Below are 17,666 nucleotides of genomic sequence, written 5' to 3'. Positions count from 1 at the left end.
TCCCATCTCACAAAGGGAGTGGCTTCTCTCTCTCGGTTGTGCTTCTCACTATAGGACTGGTTGCTGAGCATGTCCGTGCAGCCATGCTGTATCCCTTCGGTTGGCCTTTAATAGCAAGCAGAAAGAGAAGTGCAATGGTTTGGGAGAAAAGGGGGAGTTTGGAAGACCTGGGGTTAAGTCTCTGGTGTGCTTTGGATTTACTGGATAGCCTTGGAGAAGTCACTTCTCTGCATCTGCTCCCTACTTGTAAGCATCAGTGTGGTCTGGTCGACTTCTTTGGTATTAAATGGCAGTTACGTGTCGCTTTTAACCATATTCCATCCACGGAGGAAAATATGCAGGTGTTGAAAGAGGGTCACTTTGAAGCTGAGCCTTGGATGGTTGTGTTTCTCAGGTGCTTTCGAATATAACCCACGCTTTATGCTACAGGCTGGAAATACTGCAAAAGGCTACTCTGAGCCCTGCGAGCTTTAATTGAGCTCCAGGCTCCCACCAGCCCTTACAAAATGAGCCTGATGCCCTGCACTGTGGTGTTCTAGTGAAAATGTGTTTTTAAGCTTTTTTGGCTGCTTTGGATAGACGTTTGTGGTCCGAGGTGTGCGTAATCTCTGTCACCAAAAGAACGGGGGCTCTGGCTCTGCAGGAGTTCTTGGGGTGTGTCATAATTCTGCTTTCATTTTCTGCCCTGGAAAATCACTGGCCGTGCGAGGATCTCTGATGAGAAAATGCTTGGTTAAAACTCAGAGGGACGCTCCACAGTGAACCCGTGGGAGAATCCATTTCCCAAGTCTCCTCCTGTCTGCAGGGGCTATTAGGAGATTCATTTATTCTGCTCGAAGGCTGCAGGTTTATAAACACGGGCTCTTTTCTTCAGCTGAGTTGAAAGGAACAACGTCCATTTGATTTCCTTTGGGACTGGAGCTGGCTGTCTCTATTCCTCAGTTCAGGATTGCAGCAGTTGGAAGAAGAGGGGAGGGGGGGAAAGCCAGGAGAGCACCGAGAGGGTCTTGGTTTGTTCTGGGCTAGGAAAACCTGCATCGTGGTGAGGATGGGGAGCAAATCTTGTGATTACATGCCCAGTGCTGCTGCAGTGGTGGTTTTCTGCCAGAAGGATAAGCCCCGTTGGAGCTCTTGCTGCAGCATCCCTGGTGTACGTGGATGGATGAGCAAGGGGCTGAGGACGTGATTTGGCTCTTAGGCTTAGGCTGAACTACTTGGCTTTGGAAGGTGGGGGCAAGGGGCAGCTTTCCCTGGGCTGGTGTAGCACTCAGAAGAACACGGTGGCATTTGTGGAGCCTCCGAATGTCACTGGTACATTGAAGATGGCTTTGGGCTCATGAGTGAGAGATGCTATCACAAGGAAACCCACAGCATCTGAGAGTTTGCAGAGCTCGTTGCAGAGCTGAGGCTGGAGAAAACAAGTGGGCTGGCTTCTCTTTCCAGGGTGGTTTTTTTTCCCATACCGTACTGAGGAAGATTCAAGTACTCCTGGGACCTATTCAGGTCTGAGGCTTCTTGGTCACTCTGTAGCTGGTGGGGTCACTTTCACCTTGCAGAATGGATTGAAAGGCTTTTCACTGGAGCTCCTCGCCCTCCTGCACAGGGGTGGTGGAAGGGTTGTGCTCCTTGGCTTGTGAGACAGAATGGCAGCAGTTGCTGCAAGAGAGCAGGAAATCATCTCTGTAAAGCTGTCCGGAAAGCCTTGAATTCAGGTACAAGCTTCATGTTTATAGGAACATAAAAGGAACCATGGAAACTAAATATGGGTCAGAGCACCTGCAAGTAGAAAAAACAGAGGGATTGCAGAGTTACCCTAATTTCTCTGCCGTTGGATTTGCTGTGCTGGTTTCAAACCTGCCTGGGATCCTAGGCTCTGAAGGAGCCTTTGGGATCCATACGAGGAAGGGATTTTTCTGGGGAAGGCAATGGGCAAAAGACCACATCTAAATGCCTGTTCCACGAGGATCACGTGCTGCTCAGTCGTATGTGAGATGCTGCAGGCTGTGGTGTTCCTGTTGAGCCCCGAGGGAGGTCAGGTGCCTGGAGAGGCGTGAAGAGCTTTACATGCATTGTTGACATGAAACTTAAGCTTTGCTTCCTTCTGCACCCTTATCTAGAAGATTACCCCGTGCGACTCTGCGTGCCCTGCTGGGCCCTTAGCAAGGATTCAGCTGCTCTGCAGTCCTCAGCTTCATCACGGGGAAACTTCTTCACCTAGCTGCTGCCAGCATGCTTTTGGCGACCCTGGGTGTCCCGTCAGCTGTTACAGGCCATTAAAGGATTTGTTTCTGGGTGTATGAAAGGCTTAATTCAATTCTCATTCTCTCCTGGCATTCCTCGGAGGTGAGTGTGTCCCCTCGGCATGAATCCTCCGATGCCGCTAATTGACTTGAAAGTAGCTCGTGTCTCCTTGGAAATGTCACCCAGCCCTTTTCAAGTGCAATTCCAGGCAATCAGGATCAATATCCTTCTTTAGCTAAGGGTATTAGCACATGACTGACAGCCCTGCAGCGGTACCTTATTCATATGGACTTCCAGATGCTCATTTTTCTTCCCTGCCTCAGCTCCGGTCCCAGTAAGGGGGGGACAGAGCTTGGAGTGGAGCCATCCCCTGAGCTGCAGTTGTTCACCGAGCACTGGTGGGTATGGTGCTGGCTCTCCCACGCCTGCCCCAAATCTATAGGGTGCTCTTGTCCCCCGTCTCCCAGGCAAGATCAAACTGCCTCGCCCCATCCACTTGTTCATCGCATCGTAGCCTCAGGATGTTCCAGAAAGGCAGGGGCTGAATTTCTCTGCCCGTGTTAATCAGCGTGGCGCTTCATTTGATGTAAGAAAAGGTGTCAGCATATTTTTGCAGTACCTTTGCACAGAGAATACTGTCATTGTAATTATCTCTCCGCAGATCCCTACCCCCTCGTGCTCCTGAGGAGGCTGCGGTCCATAGCAGAGGACTTCCCTTGCTTTCCTTGTCATGTGGTGGTGCTGGGGTGGTCCTGGTACCCAAAGCATTTGGGGTTTTCATTACATTCTTCTGCTTTCTTGCCTCGGAAATGTTTGTGAATTTGTCTTCCCAGCAGCCCTGTGAGGAAGGGGAGTGCTGCTCTCTGTTCTTAGAGGTAGAGGGGTGAAAGCACTGGAAAACGATTTTAAAGGAGCTTACAAGGCAGTGCTTCTGCAAGTGAATTCAATCCGGCCCCGGGTGCCCTCTACATTTTTTGCCTCCCTCTCTAGTAAGGCTGCTGCAGCTGATGGACCCTCACCGCTCCTTTGGAGAGACCTCACGTCCCTTCTCTGGCCCAGCTGTTCCTCTTTCCTTGGGTAGCAGAGGGGACCTTGCCCCCCCAATATGGGAAACACTGACCCAAGGGACTTAGGAGCAACAAATCAGAAGCAGATCAAAGAATATTTCAGCTTTTCAACGGAAGAAGCTGAGATGCTGAAAGACCAAGAGCCATGTCCTAAGCAAGATGATGTTTCTTAGATGCAGTTCTTCTGGGTGCCTGCCACCCTGCCTTGCAGCTAGCGGTGCTCCCAGCTCTTGAGAAGAGCTGCTCCCTGGCTTCGGTGTGGGTTAGAGCCACGAGGGAAAAATCCTGCAGTTAACTCCCAAGCGGCAAGCACAACCATCCAGAGGAACGAGGCGTGCTGAACTGTCATACTGGGAGAACTTCGAGGGCTTCTCTGCCACGCTGTGAATTTGAGTGGCTCCCTGGCAGGGCTGGTGAAGGCACGTCATCTGCTGCCGCCTGGGATTTGTAACTGCTACTGAGGCAGAGGTGGGGAATCTGTGCCTGGAAGTTTTAACCCCTGAGGCTGCCCAGATACCTGCAGGTGCCTCTGATTGAATTTTGCGTCCTCTGAAATTAGTCAGGAAGGAGTTAACACGCGTGCCCTGTGAGACAGCCAGAGCAAGTACATCCGAAACTCCTGCAATCAGAGGCAAGCAACAATTATTAACGCCTCGGCATTTAATGTGGCAGATCCCTTACGCCCCCAGTTATATTGTGTGTTCAATTCCAGAGCACTCGGAGTTGTCAGTCAGCAGGTCCATAGATCATGGCGACCTTAGCATCGTGTCAAGGGGCTTCACTCCATCAGGGATAATGAACATCTCCCACCTGTTTCTTCCCATCATTCATTTGAGATCCAGAATTTCATCATGCAAATGACAAACAATGTTAATTTTCTGCAAATAATTCCTCCAGATGTCCATGGGATTCCAGCACTCCTTGCCCAGAACAGTAAAATATGTTTGTCTTCCTCCCTATAATTCATCACCAGGCCCACAAATCTCCCCAAACTCTCTATAAACAAAGCAGGAGGCAGAGTGCAGAGGATAATAGTTCACTGCAGACGTGTCTCACGGTCTCTCCGTCTTGCACGCGGGGAAAGGAGTGGTGGAAGAGGTCAAGAAGTTTCTTCTCAGATGAACTGACTTTGACTGCACTTAAGTCTTGCTAATACAGCCAGTGTGATGGTCTGAGGCAAGTCTTACACAAACACAAGTCAACATGGGAGGAGAAACTTGGGAGGAATATTTCTGGGCTTAAAGTTTAGGTCTTGCATGCAGGAATGGCTAGATCTGGAGTGAAACCTGCTGCAAACCTTGTCCGCGTCACCAGAGGACTCTCCATCGGATGGGTAGGCTTTATCATGGATCTGTCTCAAGCTGTGTTTTCCGATGAGTACTGAGGCAAATAGGCAGGGTTTGGTTTCTCCAGGCACCTCTCAGCTCCCTGAACTCCAGATCCAGCTGAAAATGTATGAAGAGCTCAAATCCAGGGAGGTTTGGGCCACGGAGCACAAGAAGAAGTTTTGGCTTGGACAAGTTTGAAGATACGATGCAGGAATTAGCTCCAGCCAATGTACCTGGAATAGGGGAGGCCCATGATGAGGCAGCCAACAAAATGGCCGTATTTTTTACTAGCACAAGAGGTCAGCAGGCAGCCAGGACAAAAATCCAAGGAGGATGGTGCAAATCCCGGGCTTCTGCCCATGTTCCAGGGAAAGTAAAGTTCAGGAGAGTTTGGGGACACCCAGGTTTGCCTCAGGCTTGAAGACCTTCTGTACTTGTGATTGATTTGGTTGGATATATAAAAATATTTAATTTGGTTGGATATGTATAAATATATGTATTGTTTTCTCTGGTTGGACATGGACAAAAACATGGACATCCCAAAGCTCTTTCTCCTCTGGCTGCTGTGAGCACCCAGCCACGTGCTTCCGCCTTGTGTTGGCACCCCTGAAGTGCTAGAGTCAGCCTGGGGGCTCAGTCCTGGATTACAGCATGGAAATGGCCTGACCTGGAGACAGGACTGTCTCAGCACAGGTGAACCATGGAGCCACCAGCTAAGAGCAGAGCTTCATATGCCGGAGGAGAGAGCACCCGAGACTCCATGGGAGGTCCTGCGAGGGCACGAGGCCCCTCTGGCCGACGGCACAGCTGAGTGGTGTGTGGTAGGTGAGTCACTTAAGACTACAGCTTTGAATGCTTGTGGAGCATCCTCTTGACTTCAGCAGGGCTTTGCTTTGACAGGTGGATATTGCTGCTCTGCTCTTCTCAACCTGTTTGCCACAGCCCTTGCAGGTCCAGCTTTGCTGTGGCTTTTTCCTCTCCATTCCCCTGGCTCCTGCCAGCCCTCAAAGCACGCACCCGCTCCCTCCCCTGCTGGCCTTTTCATACTGGAAGGATTTTTAAAGGTCCCTCTAAGCGGCAGCTGCTGTGTGGCTTTTTGTTTTTTTGGTGTTTTTTATGATGAGTTGGAAATTAATTTCTTTTTCGCTGGCGTTGGACTATCTGTTCCCCACGTCACAGTGCAGAATGAGCTCATAACTCTCTTGACTGCTTCGTGGCTGAGTTATGGGGTCTTCTGTAGTGCAGCCCAGAGGGTTTAATTTAACTGTGGATGCTTTGAAGAAAGCAGTGGAGATCTGGCAACTGTCTAGTGCTTTTGCTGTCCATATGCTTGGAAAGTTTTTCCTAATGTTTGACTAAAGATCCCCTGTTTTAATTAAGCCTGGGATTTCTCGTCCTTTACACAACAGAGGTGGGAACAGGGCTGGGTTTTTTCCCCCCTTCCATTTTGCTTTTCCTTTTTGCTTGTCTGAAGACTGTAACTATGTCTCCGTCCTCTCTAGGCTGAGCATCACAAATGCTTTCCACCTCTCTTTGCCAACCATCTCCTACAGATTTCCAGTCACTGTTGTCTGTCTCCTTTGGACTGTCTCCAGTTGTTCATACCATCTTGAAGATCAGCATCCCAAACTGGACAACATGTTCCAGCTGAGATCTTAACGGTGCAGAAGGCATGTGAGGATAATTTGGACCGCCTATGCATGACATCTTTTTTTGATCCTGGTTGCCCTTGGCATGATCTTGAACCTGCTTTTGGGGCAAGTGGGGTGAAGCGTTTCAGTTACTGTCTAGGCCACCTGTTGTTGTCTCCATGTCACCACACACAGACACTAATAAGACCATCTGTTGTAGGAACCTGTGTCTCATATCAGGGATGCTCGGGTGAGCTAATATGAAAGGACAAAAGATGCACTCTGTTTGCAGGAACTGAAGCTCGTTAACTCCCCTCCAGGTGCTCTCCATATAGGCTCCTTCATGAGACTATTCACAGGGTGGTTTAATATGCATGCGATGCCTATTAATATGCAGCCTGTGTTGAGACCCACCTTAGCTGGTTTGCTGTAGCTTTCCTAAGTGTTTCCTTGCAGCCAGATCGATTCCATGTGGGTTGCTTTTCTGGTAAGTCTAGAGACTGGAGGAACCACCGCTGACTTGGATTTAAACCCCCTTCAGGGTTTGGGGTTAGTCCCTGGACATGACAGCCGGGCTTTGCTGCCTGTTTAGTGTTCCTTCCGTACGGAAAGAAATTGGTGGGGTTGTGTCCAGTGGAGCTCTCTTCTATCCACAGGGCTGTGGAGGAGCCATGGGGAAAGAAACAAAGTCCTTGCTCTTTCCTCGTCTCTAGCTCTGCCTTTTTGTAATTTCTCCTTACAACCATCAGCTGACTCATGGTTTTTTTTAATGCCCAGCCTGTTTTTGGTCCCCTTGATGAGTAATAATGTCTTAATGACATTGTCCCATGGCTTTGTCCCTAGCAGGGCAGCATCTAATCCTGTAGTATTTGCTCAGTTGAATGGGTTTCTGGTTTTACTGGACTTTCATGAAGGACATGATATGGATCCAAGTGCAGTTCAGGGGCTGGGCTATGTATTGGGGTCTTGCAAGAGGGTGATTATATTTCCTCCAGCTTGACTTTGGGGTGTGGAGAGCAAAACTGAGACATCTAGTTGTGAAGCAGGATGACAACGACAGTCAGGAGCAGGAGAGGACTTGATCCCAGCCTGCCTGCTTGTAAGCTAACCCAACTGGAGGTAGAAGGGAGGGCAGGTCCAGCTGGAAAAGGTGAGTAGGAAACCTCAACCTCCTGAGGGAAGGAGGGACTGAGATCCTCAAGTTTTTCTCCTCGTCCTGTCCAGGACTGGGCCTAAACTAGAGTGTGGTTCTGACAAACCCCGAAGACCTTATGGCCTCCTAGCATTAAGGATGGAAATGCAGATTTACTGCAGGGGATGATGCTTGTGTAAGTACCAGACGTGCTGCCTTTGATTTAGCCTCTGTCTCAGTGGAAATGACCAAAGAGAACCTGCAGAACCCCTGGTGTTGCTCAGGAGTTTACCCCCAAATGTGGAAGTAAATCAGTGTAACTGGCTTGTCTTGCCTTTACTGGAGTCTTGTAGGTGATCATCTCTTTCTGGCCTCACTTGGACACTGCTTGCAGTCCAAATACTGACAAGTTCTGTGGGACAGCCCCCCATCTCCACCTCAAACTTGTCTCCTGAAGTCAGGCGGTTAGATGAGACTCTTTCATTTAAGTGCTTTTTTTCTAATCTTTCTGATCTGTGGAGGCAAGCTGGCAGATATCATCTTTAACAGTAAGGAAAAATGGAGCCAACATTTTGTATTCCAGAAATCTCATTATTTTCCAACTAATATGCTGATTTTGGATGCTGGGGTTTGGCAGTGACTCAAGGGTCATTGTTGAACAAAGCAGAAGCGGGTCCATCCTGGAGAAGCCTGCATGGGTAAAATAAGCATTTTCTATACATGAATTCTCTGGGTCATGTCAAGGAGGGAGGCATTGTGGGTAATTTCCCCTTGACTCCAACTTGATGGTAGATTTCACAAGAGGAAAAAGTGTGTTTTAAGAAGTTACTCAATACTGATCTGCCTGGAGTGCTTTTCCCAGGCTGGATTTGGGGGATTATCTCAGATTTTCATTTAGTTCTGAAATCCCGGGTATTGGTTTTATAAACTAAAACCCCTTCACGGCAGGTTGCTTGTTCTGTCTTGTTGTTTTAGCTTGATGCATAGGAAGGAATTTAAATTTTCTGAAAGGATGAAACCAGCGCCTCGGCAGGGTAAATCGGCATCGTTCAAATATTTAACGGCAGATGCATCAATACTGGCAGCTGAGGATCTGGCTTACTTTGATTAAAATCTGATCAAGATCACTCAGCCTTACCAAGGGACTTGGATTATCAGTCTATAAAAAGAAGAGTAGGAGAGGCGAGGACATTAAATACAAAAATAATCCAATGAAGGACGTGAAGCTAAACTCATTGCAAATTGAACAATAATGAAAACATTCTCCTTAAACAGCTGGAGGGCAGCAGGGCTTGCAGGTTACACCGGGCTCGGAGCTGGCTCTGAGGTAGGAATATTGCTCTTGGGTTTCTCATGGCCATGGCTCAGTCTTATAAAGGCAGATTTTTTTTCAAAGGAGAACCTTGCTCATTAGAAAATCCCCAAGGGAGTGTTGCCGGGAGGAGATGTGGGTGACAAATCCTTCGGAAAATCCTTGCCTCTGCTCCTCAGGAGACCTGGGCTGGTGCCAAGTCTCACTAGCAAAGAGGTGATTGAAGCTGAGGGACAGAAAACCAACTCTTACGGATTTCAGAATGTGAAATGTGTGTTTGTCTTTAGGGTTTCTTACAGTGGTTAAACTTCACCTTTCCCCTCCCATCACAGCATTTTTTTTAACCTGTTTTTTCATTCTTTTTTAAATGTAAAACTTATTTAAGGAATATTATTATGCCATGTGATATTAGGCTTGATGGACAGTGACTGATAAGCTTTTTGCTTTCTGGGCGGTCAGCAGCGGTGGCCTTTCATGAGTCTGTCAAACCACTCAGCACGTGTCTAGCTTTCCCAAGATTTCTGAGGCCTATGGCCCCTAAACTCAATAAAATCTGGTCTTCCCTGTGCTCCTCTGAGGTAGTGGTGTAGCTACAGGTAGGGCAGGCATACTTGGGTCCTAAACTAGATGGCTTTTGAAGTCCCCAAACCCTGTTGGGGGCAGCAGATTTGTCTCTCCTCTTTATGGAGCACACCCGGTCAATGGGCTTGCTTGGATGGGAAGCACATCCCTTGCTAATCTCTGTTGAAGACATGTGGAAGGAGTTCTTCTACGGGGGTTGCAGGACTTGTGACTAGAGTGTCCTTTGATATCCAAGACAGGCAACAGTGAACAAGATGCATGGTGAGCTAGCTGGTCTGGGAGTCTGTCTGGGGTGACTGGGAGATGCTTTGTCTACATCAGAGGACTCTGGTAGCCTGAAGAGTGCGTCTGAGCGGCCTTAAAAATACTCGTGACTTAAACCGACACATCTACGATTGCCAGAGGAAAGATGAGGGAGTCATCGTGGGGCCTCCTGGGCGATTATATACATGGATGGTCAGCGATATCGCCTGAATGCCCCAGCAACTACGCCAGTCTGTCCAGTTTTCTTTAATTGGAGTTTGGGTCAGATGAGGATAAGATTGTGTTTTAATAAGTATTTCTTAGCAAGTGCGTTTCCTTCCCCCCTCCCCCCTAATATTGTTAGTTTTCCTTGCAGTGTCACGTGCGTCGTTCAGCTTCTGTTGCTCCATGTGTCGTGCTCTGTTACTCTGTCTCGCTCGGAGCCGCAGAGCAGAGGGAACGCTGCCAAGGCTTTTACTGGGAATTTGCTCTGGTCTTGCTGCTTCCCTGGGAGCACTCAACTGATGTGTTTTGTTTGCAGGGGGAATAAAATGCCCAAATGTCAGCTTCTGAGCAGACTACCGGAGACCAAGGCAAGGACCAACTGCTCCTTCGTCTCTGTGCGTGGGTGCCCGCATACATGTAGCCATGGTAAGTTTTGGGTGAAGACTTTTTGAGAGGCAAAAGGTGCTAAGCAGTGAATGTGACCTCATTTCCCTATTTTAAAAGATGTGAGGCTTTGCTTAAGGCAGCCTTAGGATAAAGGTGCTTCCCCCTGCCAAGCCTTTCCCAGGTGCAAAAATGGGCTGTGAAACCCTGTGGAAGGGCACTCCTCTCTGAGGTGCAATTGCATTTTCACTTGAGTTGGGTGTGAAACGGTGTTTGAAAACATTCTTAGTTGAAAAGCATTGGTGAACACATTTTTAAAACACCTGCTTTCTTGTTGGAGACATGATTATACTTACCCAGCCTGAAGCGTTTGTTGGCATGGGGTTGGATTTCTGATGGCTCCAAAGGGATCTCGGCTGCCCCTCAGCTATCTGCAGATCTGAAGAGCAGTGGTACTGTGGTTAGGAACCAGGACTCTGAGTATTGCATCGAGCAGACCTGGGACCAAAAGCCACCTCAGTCTCCAAGTGCGTATAAAAGCAAGCAGCTGAGGGTTCCCAAGTGTCCCGTTTGCACAGGGCACTCACAGGCAAGTCCCGGAGAAGTAATAAGGTGGATGCTAGGTATGGGATTCTTGCTGCTTGCCTCAGTTTGTTTCAGGCCATGGGAGGGAGCAGGGGGAATTAAAAATTTCAAGCCTCTGTTTAAACCATCTGAAGTAGATTAGGAATGAGGTATGACTGTTATGCCAAAACAGGGGCTTTGCTACTGCAGGAGCTGGTGATACTGAGTATCTTGTACTTTCTGATTTTAATTCCTTCCTGATCTGGAGCCTTCTATCAAATGTCTTTGTACACAAAGCCTCAGGAATAATTCATTGGGAAACCCATTTTCTTGTGGGATAAGCCTGTGAGTCTTCTCTACCAGGTGACAGCAACTGCAGAGCTCTTGGCCACCAGAGTGGGCCAGAATTACACAGGCACAGGACTGGTAAGCAGTGGTGTCACTTGTTTGCACAGCTCAATGACCCACACCTATGCCTGCAGCACCCTGGGCTGCAGAGCCTGTGTGCTCACTCAATGTATTTAACCTCAGCTCCGGGTGCAGTGGGTATCTCCGTGCCATGCTCTGAGCTCCTGGCCTATGCCTGACCCTCTGTCCTGCCTGGTTTTCCTCCCTCTGAAGTCTCTAAGAGTTGGACAGGTCAGCTGCCCACGCCCAGCTGTAACACCCTTCCTTCTTGCCTTTCGTTTGCTTTCCTGAGCAAACAGGGTTAATGTGGGTTTTGGCTCCTTTTTGCCCAGCCTGATGGCTGATTGCAGCTGTGCATGCCAGAGATCTTAAAGATAAGGAGTGCCTACCAGCTTGATGTAAACAGATGGCCAGGGAGAAGACTTTATCTTTGCCCCTCTCCACCAAGGGAGTTCAATCCTTATCAATTGAAAAGCATCTGTGTGTGAGAGAGCACTTGCTTTCCCTGGGCAATAGTCCCTGTTCCTAGGATGGTCCTCTGGCTCATCACCCAGCTCCTTTCCTGCCTTCTGCAGAAAGCTGTTTAATCAAGGGTGTATCAAAATCTGTCTATGCTGGTGTCAACAACTCAGTTTTGGGGACATTTTAAACAATTTTCCTTCCACACTCTGTAATGGATTTCATTGCTGAGGGGATGGAGAGCAGGGCAGCAGAGGTATTTTAATTACATCTGATTGTGGCACCTTGCAGGCTTGCACTGGCAGTTGTTCTGGCACAGCACCATTTAGAGCCTGCTTTTGCCAGTTGTTAGCTGGGGGTTTACTGACCACAGAGGAAAATATTGATACTTCACTCCTGACATCAGCTTGGGGCTGTGTCTTCTCTCTCTACCCTGCTTTTGTCATGTCACTTAGAAGCAGTGAAAACCACAGTTACCTGCCCTATTGTGTGGGCATCATATCTGGGCAGAGCAGAGGTACTTGGCTTGCTCTTAAGAGAACCTGCCTTACTGCAAGGGAAATGTCCCTTCGAACCCTTTCCCCAGCCCACATCTTGGTTTCACAGCCTGTCAACATAAAAAGGGCTTCCTTTTTTCTCAGTCACAGAATCACAGAATCAACCAGGTTGGAAGAGCCCTCTGGGATCATCGAGTCCAACCATTGCCCTGACACCACCATGGCAACTAGACCACAGCACCATGTGCCATGTCCAGTCTTTTCTTAAACACCTCCAGAGATGGTGACTCCACCACCTCCCTGGGCAGCTCCTTCCAATGGCTAATGACCCTTTCTGAGAAGAAATGCTTCCTAATGTCCAACCTGAACCTCCCCTGGTGAAGCCTGAGGCTGTGTCCTCTTGTCCTATCGCTAGTTGACTGGGAGAAGAGGCTGACTCCCACTGTGCTACAACCTCCCTTCAGGTAGTTGTAGACTGCACTAAGGTCACCTCTGAGCCTCCTCTTCCCCAGGCTAAACAACCCCAGCTCCCTCAGCCGTTCCTCGTAGGTCAGACCCTCCAGACCCTTCACCAGCTTGGTCGCCCTCCTCTGGACTCACTCCAACACCTCAACATCTTTCTTGAAGTGTGGGGCCTTGACTTTCTTGAAGTCAAGCAGGAGAAGGTTGAAATGCTGTCTCCAATAAGAGAATTTTTGGGAAGAAGGAGGGAATGAGACAGGTAAAGCTGCTGGTCTTGCTGTGCTGAAACACCCTGATCAGACCCATGGGGCTGGATCAGCGAGTGGGGTAAGTCCTGGGACAGGCAGGAGCGCGGCAGGTGCGATAAAGCACATTTTTGGAAGGGCCTGCTCACCAAAGGGCAGCCACTCCAGCTAGGTGCATGTCAAGATACCAGTAACTATTGTATCTCTACATGGCTTTAGGTGTATTCTCGCTAGCACTCAGGGCTGGTGGTATATGCAATGCTGCCTGCGTGTTTTCTGGAGCATTCAGCAGGTAGCAGCTCCCACTGCCACTACTTTGACCTGCCTTTTCAAAACGTTTAGCACGCAAAAGGCAGAAACTGTTTGAATCTAACCCAGGTTTTGGAAGAAGGAGAGTCCAAGGAGGAGGAGGGCAGAGTTAAGGGGTTTTTTTTTTGGTATAACTGCTAATATGCATTTCCATTCTTGCCAAAGCTTTTGGTTCTGATTTAACAGGAAACTTAATCCTCAATATCCACAATTTTTCAGTGTTGGAATGTGTTTGTGTTTTTAACAACACTAATCTGTGTCATTTCCTCCTCTTAATAGATATAACCTCAGCTGTAGATTAGAGAGGTGTTTTGTTTGTGATTCCTGAGTGCTCTATACTTGATGCATTGTCTTCCTACAGACACAGGACAAACTCTGCTCCTCCCTTTTGGCCTGGATTGCGATGATGGATTAAGTAGGTAAGTAATAGAGTGGTAATGAGATAACCACTGACATCGAGCATTAACGTGGAGAATAAATGAAGTTACCATCCAGAACTAATGGCCTGAACTATCACTGGGTTGTAATTAATGAATGTGGTGGCCAAGATTTACAAGGATATTTTAGGATGCTGCTTGCATGCAGCTTTGGGTTTTATGGCTTTGTTGGAGAGAAATCAATTAATGCCAAGAACTTTAATGAATGAGCAGAAGCTGTTCTTTGTCAGCTTGTAGTGCCCGTTTTGTGGCAGAGGCTGGACTGGCACACGTGGAGTATCTGCCTTTACTTCAGGGGATGGAAGAAGGTAGGATGCTGTGGCCTCTGCCTCACTCACTCTTTAGTGCCTAGTAGAGATGTTGCAAGGTATCTTGGAGGTCTTGTTGCTTCTGTTTATTAGGGCAGAGTAGCAGGAGCCTTGGTGGAAACAGTACATTTGAAGTGAACCCATGCAGCAGGCTGACAAGTTTCCTTGTACGTAGAAGAGGTTGCTGGTGAGGGGGCTTCTCCAAGCAGACCTCTAAACTGAGCAGTGACAAGCTGCCCTGTTTTGCCCCATGAAGGCAGGCCGTCTAGTTCCTTCTTCAGGTCGTCTTCTCCCTGCAGCTGTGGCTTTGTCTCCTGCATGTCATACCCTCCCTCGCCCTGCGGTCTTGCTCTGGTGTCCCGTGTGAGCCCATGACTGTCTGCATCTAGTGTGTGAGCCTCCTGGAGCCAGGAGTTGAGGTGTCCATATTGTGTGCCATGCCCAAGGGGCCTTATCCGGAGAGCTGTCCCTCCCTGCTCACATAGCTTACGAGGCATGTGACCCTGCTAAACACTTCTCAGATGTGTGAGTAACACTTTTGAGGTGGTTGCTAGGCTTTTGCAGAAAACACAGCAGAGCAGGCAAAATTCTTCATGTTAATTGGTAGGAATTCTCCAGCCATCTCGCTGCTGCCTCCCTCATCTTTCCATGGCAACACTCTCTCTACTGCAGCCCAGGTACTTGGGGTTGGATGTAGTGGGATTTTTTTGAGCCCTCTGTCTTCCAAATCACCCCTTGGAGCATGGAGGGAACATCTGTACTTTTAACGTATGGGCATCATGTGATACATCAAATAGCTTCCCTCGGTGTAACCATATTCCCTTTTTATGCTGTCAGAGACAGAAAACTTCTGAAACATGCCTGAATTGAACCCTTGCATTTCTTCGGTGGAAAGAGCTGTTGCCCTGGTGTTTTTAATGAGGAGAGAAAGGTGCTGAGAGAGTCCTGAGTGTTTCTCTTCCTTCCCATGGCCTGAGCCATCACACCTTTCTGAGAGCTGGAGAAAGGAGAGGGACCGAGGGAAGGACAATCTTTTTCTCTCCTGCAGAGCCCAGCCTGGATGGAGCTGTATGTCTCCTTCAGGAAGCCAGGATGGTGTCTGGAAGGAGCTGGAGATGAGAAGAGGGAGAGTGGACATGAGAGAGAAAGCTCAGGCATTGCATCATCCTCACCTCTGCTCCCTGCTGTGAATAAAGGTGTGTGGGACACGTGAGACAGCACAAGTAGGGGTGCTGCCTGTTGGACGATGCCCAACTCTGCCCATGCTTTGTCTAAGTCAGAGGACTCTGGGCAGCCTGGAGAGTGCGGCTGAGTGTGGTCTTTCAGGACCTGTTTTACAGGCATTTTTAATGATTCTAGGGGAAAATGCGACTTAGATGGGCAGTGATGAACCCAGCCCAACGCTGCCCAGGCTCGGGGAGGTTGCCACGTTGCCTGGAAGTGTTACATTTCCTTGGTGCAGGCTCAGTAATTCCCTTCCATGCTGAACAGGGGAGGAAGAAATTTCCACCTGCTGGACCAGCACGAGCCAAGATCCAAACTGAACAAAGAACGGCCAGTGTATTCAGGGATATGTAAATCCTCCTCCCCCAGCCTTGGGAAGTTTATTGCCCTCAACCAAGTGCACAGTGTGGCTGTCGTTCCCGAGGAGCCCAGGTGGGCCCTTATGTGACAAGGGAAAATTACCCAGGCTGTTCTCCAGAAGGCAAGTGAGCAGAGATTTTCCTCCGACCGGTTCAGGACAAAGTTAATGTAGGGAAAGCCATTAAAATTAATGCTGGTAAACAAGGATAAAAACCAGCAGGGTTGTAACAACATTTGGACCAGATTGGGTTTCCCAGCTGTCGTGCTGCACACGCTGTCTTAAAGGCAGCAGGCAGAGGGAGGGGGTAAGCTGAGCTCAGCTCTTGTTGGAGGGGGCTGTGAGGTTGGGGTTGGGGACTTGTGGGCTCCAGTGGCACCAGCTTCATGGTCTAGCACTTTAATCCACTCGCTGTCTTTTTCTGGGAAGCAGTGATGCTGTTTTGTCTGATGGTCATTACATCTTGTATCTGTTCATGTCATGGTTATCTGCTCTCCTCCAGAGGCTGCCCTCGAAATTCAAGCCCTGCTCTAGGGCTCGGGGAACGTGCCCACATGTGGTTCCTGGCTGCAGGTGCTTTGTGTGAGCGTGTTTGGGAGCACATCTCAGGCTGTTGAGGCAGTGACTTGCTCCAAGAAACTGATCCTGAGTTCAGCTGGGAAAGGTGTGAAGGAGCATGGCAATTCCCCTCTCCATTTCATCTGCTCCAATACGAATGGGAGCATGCTCGGGCTGGGCAGAGTGAGAATTATCGGGGACATGGGTCCACTGTACTGGGCGGAAGACTCAGGTTTGATGCCTTGTCTCATATTGGTGGTGGGTACAGGCTAAACGGCGCCCAGAGCATCCCAGGGAAAACACCCTGGGCACAGGAGCTGTGTGTTATTGTGCTCTTCTAGGTAAACACATTTCTCCAACCCCACAGCACACTAACATAAGCCAGTCAACTTCTCCAAAACTCCTGGCACCAGATATTCAACTGACTTGATGCTTTGGAATAGGTCAAATTTAGCATAACCAAGCCAAAATTTCTAGCCCCAGAACAGAAGTAATGGCCCGTATTTTTGAGTGACCACTGATTTGATGGTAGTGGTGAGAAAGGAGAGGTACAAAAGCAGTTAGCCACTTTCTTGCAGTGCCTGAGAGACTTGGATAATATGTTTGAAAAGAAAGAAGGCAACAGCCTCATCTCTGAGCACAGCCACCTTCAGCATAGATGAACCACATAGATGCCAACAGCAGCAGAAGACTCCACAGTCCACCAGTCAGTGCAAATAGCAGCAGAAAGATCCTTTGGTTCCTCTTGAGGCATCCTATACCTTGTATCTCCCTCGTGAGGCTGTGTTTTCTCAGATTTCAATGATTTTGATGGCCCTCTCCTGGATGGTCAGGTTTTGCAGGGATGGGTTGGGTTCTGGTGGAGTCTCCATGCAGCAACTCGCAGAGTGGAGTGAAGCTGCTGAGATAAAGTGCTGCAATATCTCCAGCCGAGTGCGGGGAACTCTAGACCTGGATGTCTAAAGTTATCCTCATCAAAGAGATGAAGGGAAATGTGGGCAGGTGAAGGCTGATGCTGGAATGGAAAGCAGAATGGAGAGAGGCCCAACACGCATCATCTTTTGAAGCCCTCATCCCTGGGGGAATGCACAGGCTTCCTCTATGGGGAGACATCAGCCCCTTTTCTCCAGTGAAACTGCCAGCAGGTTGCTCTCTCAGTGGGTGAGGAGCAGAGGTTGGAGAGCTTTCTTTTGTTTCTCTTGAGACATCACCAAAGAATCAGGGTGACAGGATTATTTTTGTGGAAGTGACTATGTGGAATATTTTTTCATTTTGATTATTTGAAAACCAAAACTGTTCATGGGTTTTAAAATTCATGTTCCTTCTGGCTTGCTTTGCTTTGTTTTGTTTCTTACTCCCTCTCCCTTATTCCTCAGAGGGAACCATCCAAACCTACACAGTGTGTTATTTCTTGAGGGAATGCAATTGTTTTCCAGTCAAACCTAGGCTAGAAATGCTTCTGGTGGTTCATTTGTCTGAGAAATTTAAAAAAAGCTTGGATGGAACCAGAAACCAGGCTGGTTCAGGGAGAGCTTTCTTGTGTTTGAGGACCCACTTGAGCGGAGGAGTTGTTTCAAAAGCTTTTTGTTGGAAAAAGAAAATTCTTATAGGCTTTGTTTGGGAGACTTGGGCTCCAGCCATTCTTCTGTTGTAGCTTCTTGTCTGGTACCAAGATCTAGAGCCTGGCCATCC

General features: G+C 48.6%; 1 protein-coding gene across 13 annotated transcripts in view; it reads left to right on the top strand.

Annotated features, from left to right (window-relative positions):
- Window positions 1–17,666, top strand: part of LOC137672593 (uncharacterized) — a 99,963-nt gene that overhangs the window by 67,167 nt on the left and 15,130 nt on the right. For 10 of the 13 annotated variants that reach the window (XM_068416930.1, XM_068416929.1, XM_068416925.1 and 7 more), the window contains 3 exons: window positions 10,078–10,187; window positions 13,451–13,508; window positions 14,883–15,030. The gene's annotated coding sequence lies outside the window, so the exon portion shown is untranslated. Of the gene's footprint in view, window positions 1–10,077; window positions 10,188–11,071; window positions 11,136–13,450; window positions 13,509–14,882; window positions 15,031–17,666 lie in introns of those variants that run through there. The other 3 variants (XM_068416932.1, XM_068416924.1, XM_068416933.1) reach the window with 3 other exon arrangements.

Source organism: Nyctibius grandis, chromosome 21 (assembly GCF_013368605.1).
Source record: "Nyctibius grandis isolate bNycGra1 chromosome 21, bNycGra1.pri, whole genome shotgun sequence".
NCBI classification, from domain to species: Eukaryota; Metazoa; Chordata; class Aves; order Nyctibiiformes; family Nyctibiidae; genus Nyctibius; species Nyctibius grandis.
The sequence above is the reverse complement of the archived record's forward strand: the minus strand, read 5'-3'. Positions and strand labels throughout refer to the sequence as shown.